This window comes from Martes martes (genome assembly GCF_963455335.1).
Source record: "Martes martes genome assembly, chromosome: 5".
NCBI classification, from domain to species: Eukaryota; Metazoa; Chordata; class Mammalia; order Carnivora; family Mustelidae; genus Martes; species Martes martes.
This window is the reverse complement of record NC_137892.1, coordinates 77941619-77953624: the sequence shown is the minus strand read 5'-3', so window position 1 is coordinate 77953624 and position 12006 is coordinate 77941619. Positions and strand designations below refer to the sequence as shown.

The 12006-nt window shown below is 38.1% G+C and overlaps 1 protein-coding gene across 3 annotated transcripts in view; it reads right to left on the bottom strand.

Moving 5' to 3' along the window:
* PDE4D (phosphodiesterase 4D) overlaps positions 1-12006 on the bottom strand; it is a gene marked incomplete at its 5' end in the record, with an annotated part of 1452651 nt that overhangs the window by 341332 nt on the left and 1099313 nt on the right. The gene's annotated exons all lie outside the window — the stretch shown is intronic.

Here is a 12006-nt window from a genome sequence, read left to right as displayed (position 1 = left end):
GCAGGAGATGGTCATTTTAAAATAGAATAAAAGATTATTAATTGGTTTTGCTCACAATAGTTATTGGGTTGACAAATGAATCTGAATAAAATGTAAGAATAAGATTACAGATTTAAATTGATTATGGATCAAAGACAGGGTCAATTCTCTTTCTGCACAGCTAGTCAAGTTTTCTACTAGGGACACTCTTTCATAGGTGTGTATTATTTATCATGAGGAGAAGTAGAATGTAAATGCTTCACTATTCCTGGAAAAAGTGGTCCTGTAAATCAGAATATCCATCTTCTAGATAATTATTTATTAAGATGCTGTCATTGAGGCTAAAATTAACAAGTCAAGAAATGACAGATGCTGGCGAGGATGCGGAGAGAGGGGAACCCTCCTACACTGCTGGTGGGAAGGCAAGCTGGTGCAACCACTCTGGAAAACAGTGTGGAGGTTCCTCAAAAAAACTGAAAATAGAGCTACCCTATGACCCAGCAATGGCACTACTGGGTATATATCCTAAAGATACAAACGTGGTGCTCCGAAGGGGCACGTGCACCCGAATGTTTATAGCAGCAATGTCCACAATATCCAAACTGTGGAAAGAGCCTAGATGTCCATCAACACATGAATGGATAAAGAAGATGTGGTATATATACACAATGGAATACTATGCAGCCATCAAAAGACATGAAATCTTGCCATTTACGACGACATGGATGGAACTAGAGGGTATCATGCTTAGCGAAATAAGTCAATCGGAGAAAGACAACTATCATATGATCTCTTTGATATGAGGAAGTGGAGATGCAAGGCGGGGGGGGTTGGGGGGAGGTAGGAAAAGAAAAAATGAAAAGATGGGATTGGGAGGGAGACAAACCATAAAAGACTCAATCTCAAAAAACAGACTGAGGGTTGCTGGGGGGAGGGGGGACGGGAGAGGGTGGTGGGGAAATGGACATTGGGGAGGGTATGTGCTATGATGAGTGCTGTGAAATGTGTAAACCTGGCGATTCACAGACCTGTACCCCTGGGGATAAAAATACATTATATGTTTATTAAAAAAAAAAAAAAAAGATGCTGTCATTGAAAATGAATGGCCTGCCCTTTGTCAAAGAGGTGGAGAACCAGAACACCGCTTTGGGAATTATGTTAATTGTACAATCACTTTAGGAACTTATTTGGTGATATTTAAAAACATGCATAAATGGCAACCCAGAAATTCTACTCTTCAGGATATACCCACCATATGTGTATGCACACAAACTTACACATACTCCATGTACACTTGTTTATCAAATGACATATCCTAGCATGTTCATAGCATCTCTATTCATAATAGCCTCAAACTAAAATACCCAACTAACCATCAACAAATTAACAAGTAATTTGCAATATATTCACTTGATGAAATATAATCATGAGAATGAACAATCTACAAACACACAAAACAATATAGATGAATATTACTATCACAATATCGATAGGAAGAAGCCAAAAAAGAAGAGTTTATACTGGATAATTTCATTCATAAAAAAGTTCAGAAACAGGCAAAACAAATCTATGCTCTTGGAAGTCAGGATGGTGGTTATCTTTGGAAGCATAGTGACTGAATGGAAGATAAAAGGGTATCTTTGGTCATGTTTTATTTCTGGATCTGGGTGCTGGTTATACGAATGTGGCTAAGCAATTTTTTTTTCTCACCCCATTGTGCATTCCCACTTATCATCTCCTAACGATCAGATTCTCTTAGAAGGTTAAGGTTAATAAATAATTTAACAAGGAAAGAGAGTCCCTTCCCTTTTCACCAATACTGGCTAGGCAAGATACTTATTTTTTAAGTCCTATAGGGCTAACACAAACATTAAGCCTTTTAAATTCATTTCAAATACAAGATAATTGTCTCCCTCACCAGACATGTCTTCTTTCCCTTTCTTGCCATTTCTGCAAGTGAGATTTCTCTGCTGATTCTGTTGCCTCAGTCCAAATGAATTTTCTTTAGGAAGAGATACCTGAGGTTTTGTTTGCTTGTTTGTTTGTTTTGGTCCCTAAGTATCTCAGCCAAGGGTCAGGGGAACAGAGCACACAACAGAAGTTGTAGCAATCCTCTTCCTCTACCAGGGGAGACTAAAGGAAAACATACCCACCAGCAGCACCAACACTGTTGGCAATAGGCAACTGCATTTGCTTAAGATATTGTGAACTTTGTAACAAATGGCTAGAGAAGGTTATGGTGGGAAAATACCTAGGCATTTTCTAGGCAATGGTAAGATACAGAAATAAAACAATTATGTGAGTAAAGGAGCATATGAGATATATGTCTTTTCGTTCATCTGAGATCAGGACAGTGATACTTCGTGGAACCCACAAATGAGAACTTTTTATCAAGTATGACCCCAAAATAGCAAAAGAATTTTTTGGTCATGTTTCTCTCCCTTATGGTGACCCTTCTTCCACTAAAGAATGTACTTACATCATCAAATTAATGCGATTCTTAAACAGGACATAAACCTTCCCTTTAGATGAGAACACTAATCAGATTCAGCTTGTTTTTCATTTTCCATCTATCTAAACACTGCCATTACGCAGAAAGAAAAAATCCCAAGGCTACTTTATGGAGTTAGACCTCTCTTCCCAGCCAATCCATTTTATTATCCTATATAAACAAATTCTGCCATTGCATTCCTTTATCCATACCAACTTCAAGTGGATAATCTACAAATCAATTAAAGGCAAGTTAATTGCCAAGAGGGATCAAGGAACAAGCATTAGAAACATAATATTTATAGGCACCACCCTAAAAATTTATGTGTTAGAGAAAAGTTGGTCTGACTAGTTTTCCTTCTAATCCAACATTTTAAATTTGTATGGTTGCTTTTGAAAACAAAAAATTCATCACATCATTACTCTTAGCTTATGACATCTATGTTTTGGGGCTGACATGGACAGATAAACCAAGTCAAAAAAAAAAAAAGTACTACTATAGGATATGCTACTGCTATTGATTTTTAACTTTCATTTTTTTAAACTTTAACAGTTCCTTCCTTTGAAACTTTTTGAGGATTACACGAAATAATGCAACAGAAAGTACAATATCCAACCCTTTTTCCTCCTCCTCCTTACATGTCTATAATAAAGGAGAGACAAAGGCAAATTCAGTGAGGAGACTGGACTCTGATTTGCCCAAGAACAGTCAGTGATGAAGTCAATATTTATATGTTTCCATTAAATTGGTGCAGTTCTGAGTTATGTCATCTGCCTAGGACTGCCATGTACTTATGGATTTATGGAATGGATATACTTCAGCTTCTAAGTAAAAAAAAAACTGCTGTTTTCTTTATGAAGGCTTCCTTGAGTTTTCCAAGCAGAATCTCTTATCTCAGTACCTATGCTATTTTATTTTGTTGTTAACTTGGTTTGTTTTCTGCCTTCTTCTACTACAATGCAAGCTTTATGAGAGCAAAGATCTAATTCATTTTATTCATCATTCTATCCCTACCATAAGGTCAATAGTTTTAGGTGGCTAGGAAAGCAGGAGGCATGGTGGGATGAGGGACTTGTCCATACCAGCTGACAAAAGCAGACTCTTAAATTTTCAGGAGTATGGACAAATTGTTGTTATACGTAGCAACTATAGAAAGTTAAATTATATAAACTTGTAGTTAAAAAATTAATTTAACTAAATGATTAAATTATAATTACCTAATAAATATTCAAAACTCCTCACTTATAGTTGCCTACACTGTAATATCATGTATGTTCTAGAGGTCATTTACACCTACATATCTGTAAGTGCTATATTGCTTGCTAACTCTCCATTTAGTGCCCTCTACAACTTGAAATGGGCCACAGGGAAGATTTTTGCCATGAAAATCAGCAAGTACTACAAATGGGCTTTGTGTGACTGTGTGTGTGTGTATGTGTGTGTTCACAGAAAGCTGGCTGTTAACATTCACCAGCCCACTAATGAAAAGGCTTATCAGGGGCATTCAAAAATAATTTCTGAATGAATGTATTAATCTTTTATATGAATTCTGATTACATTTGAGTGATTTGTTCATGGTCACATTAGTTCTTAGCTTATTCCTTTAGCCCCCCACAAAGCTTCTTTTCTCAGGTTCACTCTCAAGCTCTCTTTTCGGAATAGGGCGTACATACTTGTTACTCTTGAAATGTCTACCTTTTGCATTTGATTGACTTCACATATTTAAAGTAGGGTGTATCTACTCTGTTCACAAATTCATCTTTTCTCTTTAACATTTGAGTTGTTCCCTTCCAAATTCACATTATCTTCAGGTATTAAATCATACAATTCGACAAACTTATTAGTTCCATATTGTCCTCTCCCTTGCCAATGGGATTTTCTTTTGCTCTGATTCACAATAACTCTGCATACTTGTTTAACTCAGCCTTACAGGAAGTCAGAGGCTTTCTTCAGCCTCTTGTCAAGAAAATTTGGGGCATCTGAGTGGCTCAGTCGTTAAGCGTCTGCCTTCAGCTCAGGTCATGATCCCAGTGCCCTGGGATCAAGCTCCACATCTGGCTCCCTGCTCAGCAGGAAGTCTGCTTTTCCCTCTCCCACTCCCCCTGTGTTCTCTCTCTTGCTGTCTCTCCCTCTCTGTCAAAAAAATGAATAAAATCTTTAAAAATTTTCAAAAAAAAGAAAACAGTTAAAAAAAAAAGAAAATTAGGAAAGCTCTCCAATTATGGTTCGAAAGTGAAAAACAAAATGGAAGTTAGGAGGGGGCATAGTGAAAGCAGGAGGTGGGTATCCGGCCAGGGCAAAAATACATCGGGGCTGGGACCTCCACAATGAGAAGCAGCAAAGGAAGGGGCACAGAAGCAAATTCTTGCTGTCTTGTAAAGTGTTCATTATTTGCTCTGCTCAGACTAAACAAGTCTTCTCAGGACCACTCAGTGAATGTACTATCCCTTAAAATTATGTGTTGGGAATTCCCCAGTTGCATGACTTACAGTCAAAATTCTTCTACTGAAAATCATAAAATCAGCATAATGACAATAATATAAATTTTATTAGCCACGACATAAACACGGAGGCTCACTTCCATTGCATATTGAGAAACGGTATAGTTTGGAAGCATGGTATGGCTCTCACGTGGGTCATCAGAACTATTCACAAGCGTAATTACAAGCTCTCAGCACTGAGGGGTGTCTTTGCTTTTTCAGCCACCTTGATTTCTGCCTCTCCTGCCTGTCCACATTTGACAGTGCTCCATGCTGGTTGGTAGCCCACAGCCACCTCTTAATTAGGACTTTCTTATAATCGCACAGTTTTATGTGTTTCTGTCTGTGGTTGCTCCGTGTGCTGTCTTGATGGTACAGAGAACTCTCCAGCCTTATTTTCCCTCTTCATCTCTGTTTCTGGTTGGCATTGCCTTGCAAATTGCACAGATCCCTTTGAATGCTCCAGATAGGACTTTCTTTCAATTTAGGGGATCTCAGCTAGTGCTTTCACAAAAATTTTATTTACAAAAAGGTCCCTACACAAACCCTATTGCAGCTGTTGTAAGAAGGGATTTTCAGACTTGTAAGTAAAGTGTCTTAGTTTTACTTGAAGGAGTCTTTCTAGTATTTAGAAACCCATCTTTTTGTGGTGGCTGCCCAATTCTGACTCTTGCACTCCTCCCTAGTTGCAGAAAATATGTGCTAAACCATTGTGCTTGCTGCCTTACCAAAGACATTGATTTAGATGGGATCTACACTGAAGTGAGGTGGTGGGACACTGGAGGAAAATTTTGTGCATAAGCGCACAGAGCCGTGGTTTCGAGCTCTGGCTGTGACACTATCAAATTTGATGACCTGGGCTTTCTTTAGGTTTTGAGGGTTTTCTCTTTTCTTTTTCTTTCTTCTTCTTCTTCTTCTTTTTTTTTTTTTTTTCCTTAGATTGGATGGGCGTGCAGGGGTGTCACACGGCACAGGCAGAGGAGAGAAAATCCCAAGCAGGCTCCAGGTCCAGCACAGAACCCTAGGCAGGGCTTGATCTCACAACTCTGAGAATGTGACCTGAGCCAAAGTCAAGAGTCTGACGCTCAACAGACTGAGCCACCCAGGTGCCCTGGTCTTTAAGTTTTGCCGTGTAAGATGATCGGTTTGAGCAGATGAGCTCTTGGGTCTCTTCAGCTTTTGCTTGCTGCTCTGTGAACATGGGGGAAGGAAGTACAGTGTCCCCATTCTTGTCAGGGGTCTAAAAAGATTTGCTGATAGTTTCATTCATTCAAGGCATATTCATCAACCACCTACACTATGTCACGCACCCCCACAGGTATTAAAAATAAAGAGTTAGAAAAAAGAAGGCAAAAATTACTCTCACATGGAGCTTACATTCTAGTATTAATAATACCTCACATTTATTTTAGTGTTTTCATGTGCCAGGAATTATATATGGTCAACAGACTTAATCCTCATAACATCCCATTTTACAGATCAGGAAACTGAGGCAATCAAGTTCAATAATTTTCCAGTGTGAATGCAAGTATGGAAATCTGAACACCAGCAGTGTGGCTCAGAAGCCAGCCAGCTCCCAATCATTAGTCCACAGCACCTTGCAAAGATCCAGCTGTGTATATATGCAAACTGTGAGCTGGACTGTACTATTCTGTAACCAAATGTGGCCCCAGTGATAATGACCAACCTATAAAACCAGTTGAAAAAGAAGCATCCATCACAAAATTGATGAAATGATAAGAGGACATTGGAAAATGCTATAAAGAGGGGGTAGGCAACCCACTTTTCTGTACATATTCTCATTGAGGGGTGCCATGGCCTTTTGAAGTAGGCATTAATACTTTCCATTTACAGACATGGAATCTACTAATAAAGGCTAGGGAAATTGCCCAGGCAAGAAAGCAGCAAAGACGGATTCAAACTTCATCTGTTCAGCTCTAAAGACAAAGTCTTCCCCTTATACCATGCCACTTTACCCCACGTTTGTTAAGATTGTTAACTTTCCTGCTATTCCTATAATGATTTTTATGTTGCCTTTATGGTAACTATATTTCCCCATTTTCAAATATGTTAATATTACTCCCAATTTGGAATATTGTTAAGAAGGCCCATTTAATATTCAAAACAATGCCAGTGGCATGAAATAGGATGAAGTTGACCTCTTTTGCTCAGAGAATCTTCAGGCTCCACTGAACAGCTGGCCAAGGAGCAACATTTTGGCAGTGAAATACAACCACATGACCAATGTTTCTGGCCAGATGAGATGAGCCAGATGGAAGCCCATGGAGCAAAATCCAGGGAGAGGATGAAGCCAGGTCACTTTAATCACTGACTGGTTTTTTTTGTTTGTTCTTTTTTTTAAAGATTTTATTTATTTATTAGAGAGAGAGAGAGCACAAGTAGGCAGAGCAGCAGGCAGAGGGAGAGGGAGAAGCAGGCTCCCCACTGAGCAGGGAGCCTGATGCAGGACTCGATCCCAGGACCCTGGGATCATGACCTGAGCTGAAGGCAGACACTTAACTGACTGAGCCACCCAGGAGCCCCTGTTTGTTCTCTTATTAAGAAATCCCTTTTTTTTTTTTTTTTTTTTTAAAGAGAGAAAAAGAGCAGAGGGCAGGGTAGAGGGAGAGGGAGAGAGAGAGAGAACCGTAGGCAGGCTTCATGCCCAGTGCAGAGCTGGAGGAAGGGCTCAAATCACAGCCCCAAGATCATAACCTGAGCAGAAATCAAAGTCTGCCACTTAACTGACTAAACCACCCCAGGCGCCCCAAGAAATACTTAAATTTTGAGGATCTTGTTTAACACCGCATTAAACCAGTATCAATTACGTTAGCTGATAGTTCAGATATTATTTAGTAAATTTATATTTTAATTGACTACTAAGCCATGTTCTACATCAAATTACAAGATCCTCTTTCCCCAGAGAAAGATTCTGAGTTGATCTGAGGAGGATAGGAATCTATTAGAATAGTACCTCTCATGATGGAACTCCTTGTGTGGTCATGGGAAGATATGGTAAGGAAACTGGAGGGAGCAGAGGGACTATTAGAAGTCTAGGCTCGAGGACAAACTGCCGGGGATCACACTTGGGCACATTTCTTAAACTCTGCTGTTAAAATAACCTCAGCTGTTAAGATAAAGACGACACTAGATCTACCTCATCGGGTTGTTTTGTGAGATGAAATGAAATAATGTATACAGTACCAGGAACATGCCATGGCACACAGTAAGTGCCCATTAGAAATTAGATCTTATTATTCAGTTATTACTTAGTATTATTCCAGATTTCACTGCCTTCCTGTGTCTTGGTGGCCTCTGATCTCTGAACCTTCCATTCTTTCTCTCCTATTCAGTGGTAAGTGTCTCATTCTCCTCCTTATAGAATCAAATGAGATGAGTCATGGGGCATTAAAGACAGAAGTCATCATGCCATTTATATCTGAAAAGCTTTAAAAAATGCTATGCCATGGGAGGCATGAATGTTAAATCTGGGAAGTTACAACCCAGCGTACTGATCTGTTGGTGGCCCCCACCTCCCATCCTAAGGCCTTGGCTCCACCTGTATTTCTAGTGGGTACTAGATCAACAACTGACCGTGCTACTGCTCAGGTTTTCGTGGTAACAGAGTCGTTGAAACCACACTCTCCTCTTGTTCTTTTTCATATTTGCTGTTATCAAATGTCCAGATCCAAGTCGCAGGTCTGAATGTAAGTTTCTAAGAGTACAGGGATGATTTAAAGTCATTGAGGGCTTTTTGTTTAGTAAGTATGGCTTTATCTTTCCATGGCTCAAAATCACTTGTGCTTCTTGTTTCTCCATCTGATTGCTTGTTAATTCTCCTTTTCACTGGTTGGTCTGTTTCCCATTAAAAAATTCACTCGTTAGCCCTTCTACAACAGGTACAAGTATGCTTACATGAATTTAATTAATCACCTATTTGGCAGGTCTGTTAAAATGCTGGGGGAGGGATGTTGATGTTGAAATTACTGGCAAAAAAGAGATTTGGAGAGCTTTGGAGACTCAATTATTTAGTATATCCCGCAACCCCTATTAGTATAAGAGATGGGAAAACACGAACTGTTTTCTGCTTCTGGCCTGTGGGATGCCAGTGGAATCATCTCTGTCCTAAATGTACCTTGGATGACTTTCTCTTCTGTTTGCATACCACCCACCCCATAGTCACCCCATTTTTTTCCTTTTCTTTTCTTTTTTTTTTTAAGGTCCCTTTCTGAGAAGAGAGAAAGCAGACAATTTTGTGATTTGTTCTGGTTGGAAGACAAGACCATCTCTTGAAGAGTAGCTTTCTATTTAAAGTCTCCTTAAATGTTACTATACTTTTAAACAATAACATTTAGAAAAACAAAATGTCCCAGCGTAGTTCCCTTGGGGAGTTGGCAGAATCCACCAACCTGCTAAGTCTTACTCCTCATTCTTTCTTTCCTTCCCAGAGCATTTTCTTTCCATTTTTTTTTTTAGGTACTATATTTAAAACTCCAATGTAAATTCACTCATTTACATTATCTCCTCAAACCTAAAGTGATGAACACACCATTCCCTTCTCTCTCTAAAAGATAGGAGAGGTGTGGCTCTAAATAAGGATTGGCACTCATTCCAGATCCATAGAGGAAAATAAGCCTCCTAAGTATGTAATCCTCTGTTTCTCTCTCTGAATCAAATCAGATTTGGCTTAATAAGCTATATATTAATCATATTTGGCTTTTTATAATAACGCATTTTACCAACAAAAGACAAAAATTCGTCACTGCTGAAAAACCACTTTCAAACCTATTTTAAGCGTTGAATAACTGTCCAAAATCATATTTCTCAGGGATGAATACTCATTCAATGCAAATGATTTGCTATTACTTTAACAAAGCAGACTCTTTAACTGAATTTCACATATTATAGACTTGGTTTTCCTGAACGTTACAGACTCGGTAACCCTGAATGTTACAAGAAAGGAGAAACAACGCCAAAGAAAACTACTCCAGTTTAAAGTTAAGCGTACCACCAATATCAGGCATTCATATCTGTTCAATCTCCACAGGGAAAAAAAAAATTATACCATTATATTATACTAGACACATTTGAGGACTTAAAGAATATAAAATATTTTATTTAAACCAACAGTCTTATAAAGGAGAAATTCAATGAAGAACTATTGGCTAATGACCAGTTATTTCAGCTGTTTCAATAGTAAAATTATATCCAAAGCCTCTCAAAGGTCAAGGTAAGCTTAAGCTATGTTTTAAGGATCTCGTATATTTAAAAAATGCAAAAATAGAATTGCAAAGTTGTGGGAAAATTTATATGTTTACATCAATCAGTTTAATACCTTTAACTCTAGGAAAGCTATGCAACAAAAATGTGCTATTCACAAGATAACTATAGAATTTAAGTGTGTGTGTGCCTGTGTGTGGGGGTGCACATACATGCATATATTGATTTGTGGTTCATTTGAGATGGTGTGGCCTGTTAAAAGTTTACAGTTGTACGATAAACATATTTTTTCATTGTTGTCAGTATACTGCTGTATTGAATGCATAATCTTTTTGAACACAGCCCTCTGAAAATGTGAGACCAGAGTGGCCATCTGCTCTCCTAGTTCCCTAACCTTCCATTGGACTCTTGGCCTGTGATAGGTCCTGATTATTCAACAAGTTGACTTTCAAAATAAAACAGTGATAGCAACTAAGACAGTATAGCAAGATGTCTCATCAAATATGCATTAATGGCACTCCTGTCACATATAAGGGAGCCTATGGCATCAAAGGATTTACAGTCCAAATGGAGAGACAAAAGAGGACCCAAAGAATAGTGAAGACAGTATGTAAAACTGTTCATTACCTGTGCAGTTCACATACAAATTAAAAGCAAACTGATGAGGGACAAGGTCTGTCAAGCTCCAAAAGAGATAGGCCCATGACGGTGATTCAGGATGTCACTCTAACCTCTTGCTAGGAAAAAGGCTTGTTAGAACTACCAACAAGGGCACTTAAATCCATGGAAAACTCATCCTTACACATCTCAGTGTTTGTTGTATTTTGGAAAGGACTAGAATTTGATTGAAGGACAATGAAATAACTTTGCCAGATGAAGGCAAGTTTCATAATGTATCTGCAAATCACACAGTAGAGTTTAAATTGAAATTTTTTTTGAGATTTCTGAAACACTAGTGCCACATGCTAGTCCTTTCACACTATCCAGTAGCTAGACATGTATGATATCCTGGGACTTGTTATCAGGTCTCAATGATGAGGAGAGTCGAGAGGTCACCATCTATTGGAAATAAGCACTGTAATGTTTACAAATCTTTGATGAGCATACAACTTAGTATATAAGAAGCATGAGATGCAAAATGAGATGTGCATTCAGTAGAATGCATAGTAGGGTGTATCATTTCTACTGTTTTACTGTATTTATTACTAATAAATTAATATAATTAGTAAAAAATAAATGATATTTCTTTTGTTTTGAACTAGAAATAAATGGAATTGTTACCTACACTTTTAGCTGCCAATTTGTATTTATTGTGGTCAAAATCTGCTTATGCATTGTTCCTATAAGTGAATTATAGAATTTGCTTTCTCTGATTTACAGTTCCCAAATAAGTTCCAAGGGCACTATCTTCCATACTGTCTCCCATGAATTTACTCTCATGAATTATTTTAAACCAAAATTCAAGTGTTTTTTATGCAAGTAAATTAGAAGACATTATAACCCAAATTTAATGCATACTTCTATATAGGCCAAGTAGTCCCCAGATACGTTGCATTTGGTCTAAATAAGAAAGATATTCTCAAAACTTTGCAAACAGTTTCAGCTGTATTTGCTTTTCCTGAAATAGCTTTCACTGCTTACAGACTAGCCAATCAGAAGCAAACAAACAAAAGTGTGAAGAATCAATCTTCTCCTTGTAAATAGCTAGAATACTCAGCAGAGAAGGAAATCGAAGATTTTTTTTTCCTCACTGTCTTCTTTCTTTTTTTCTAGTTATTTGGTTAAAATAAGCTAACTTGGACATAAAACAAAGTTGTCATTGACGATTTATTGAGA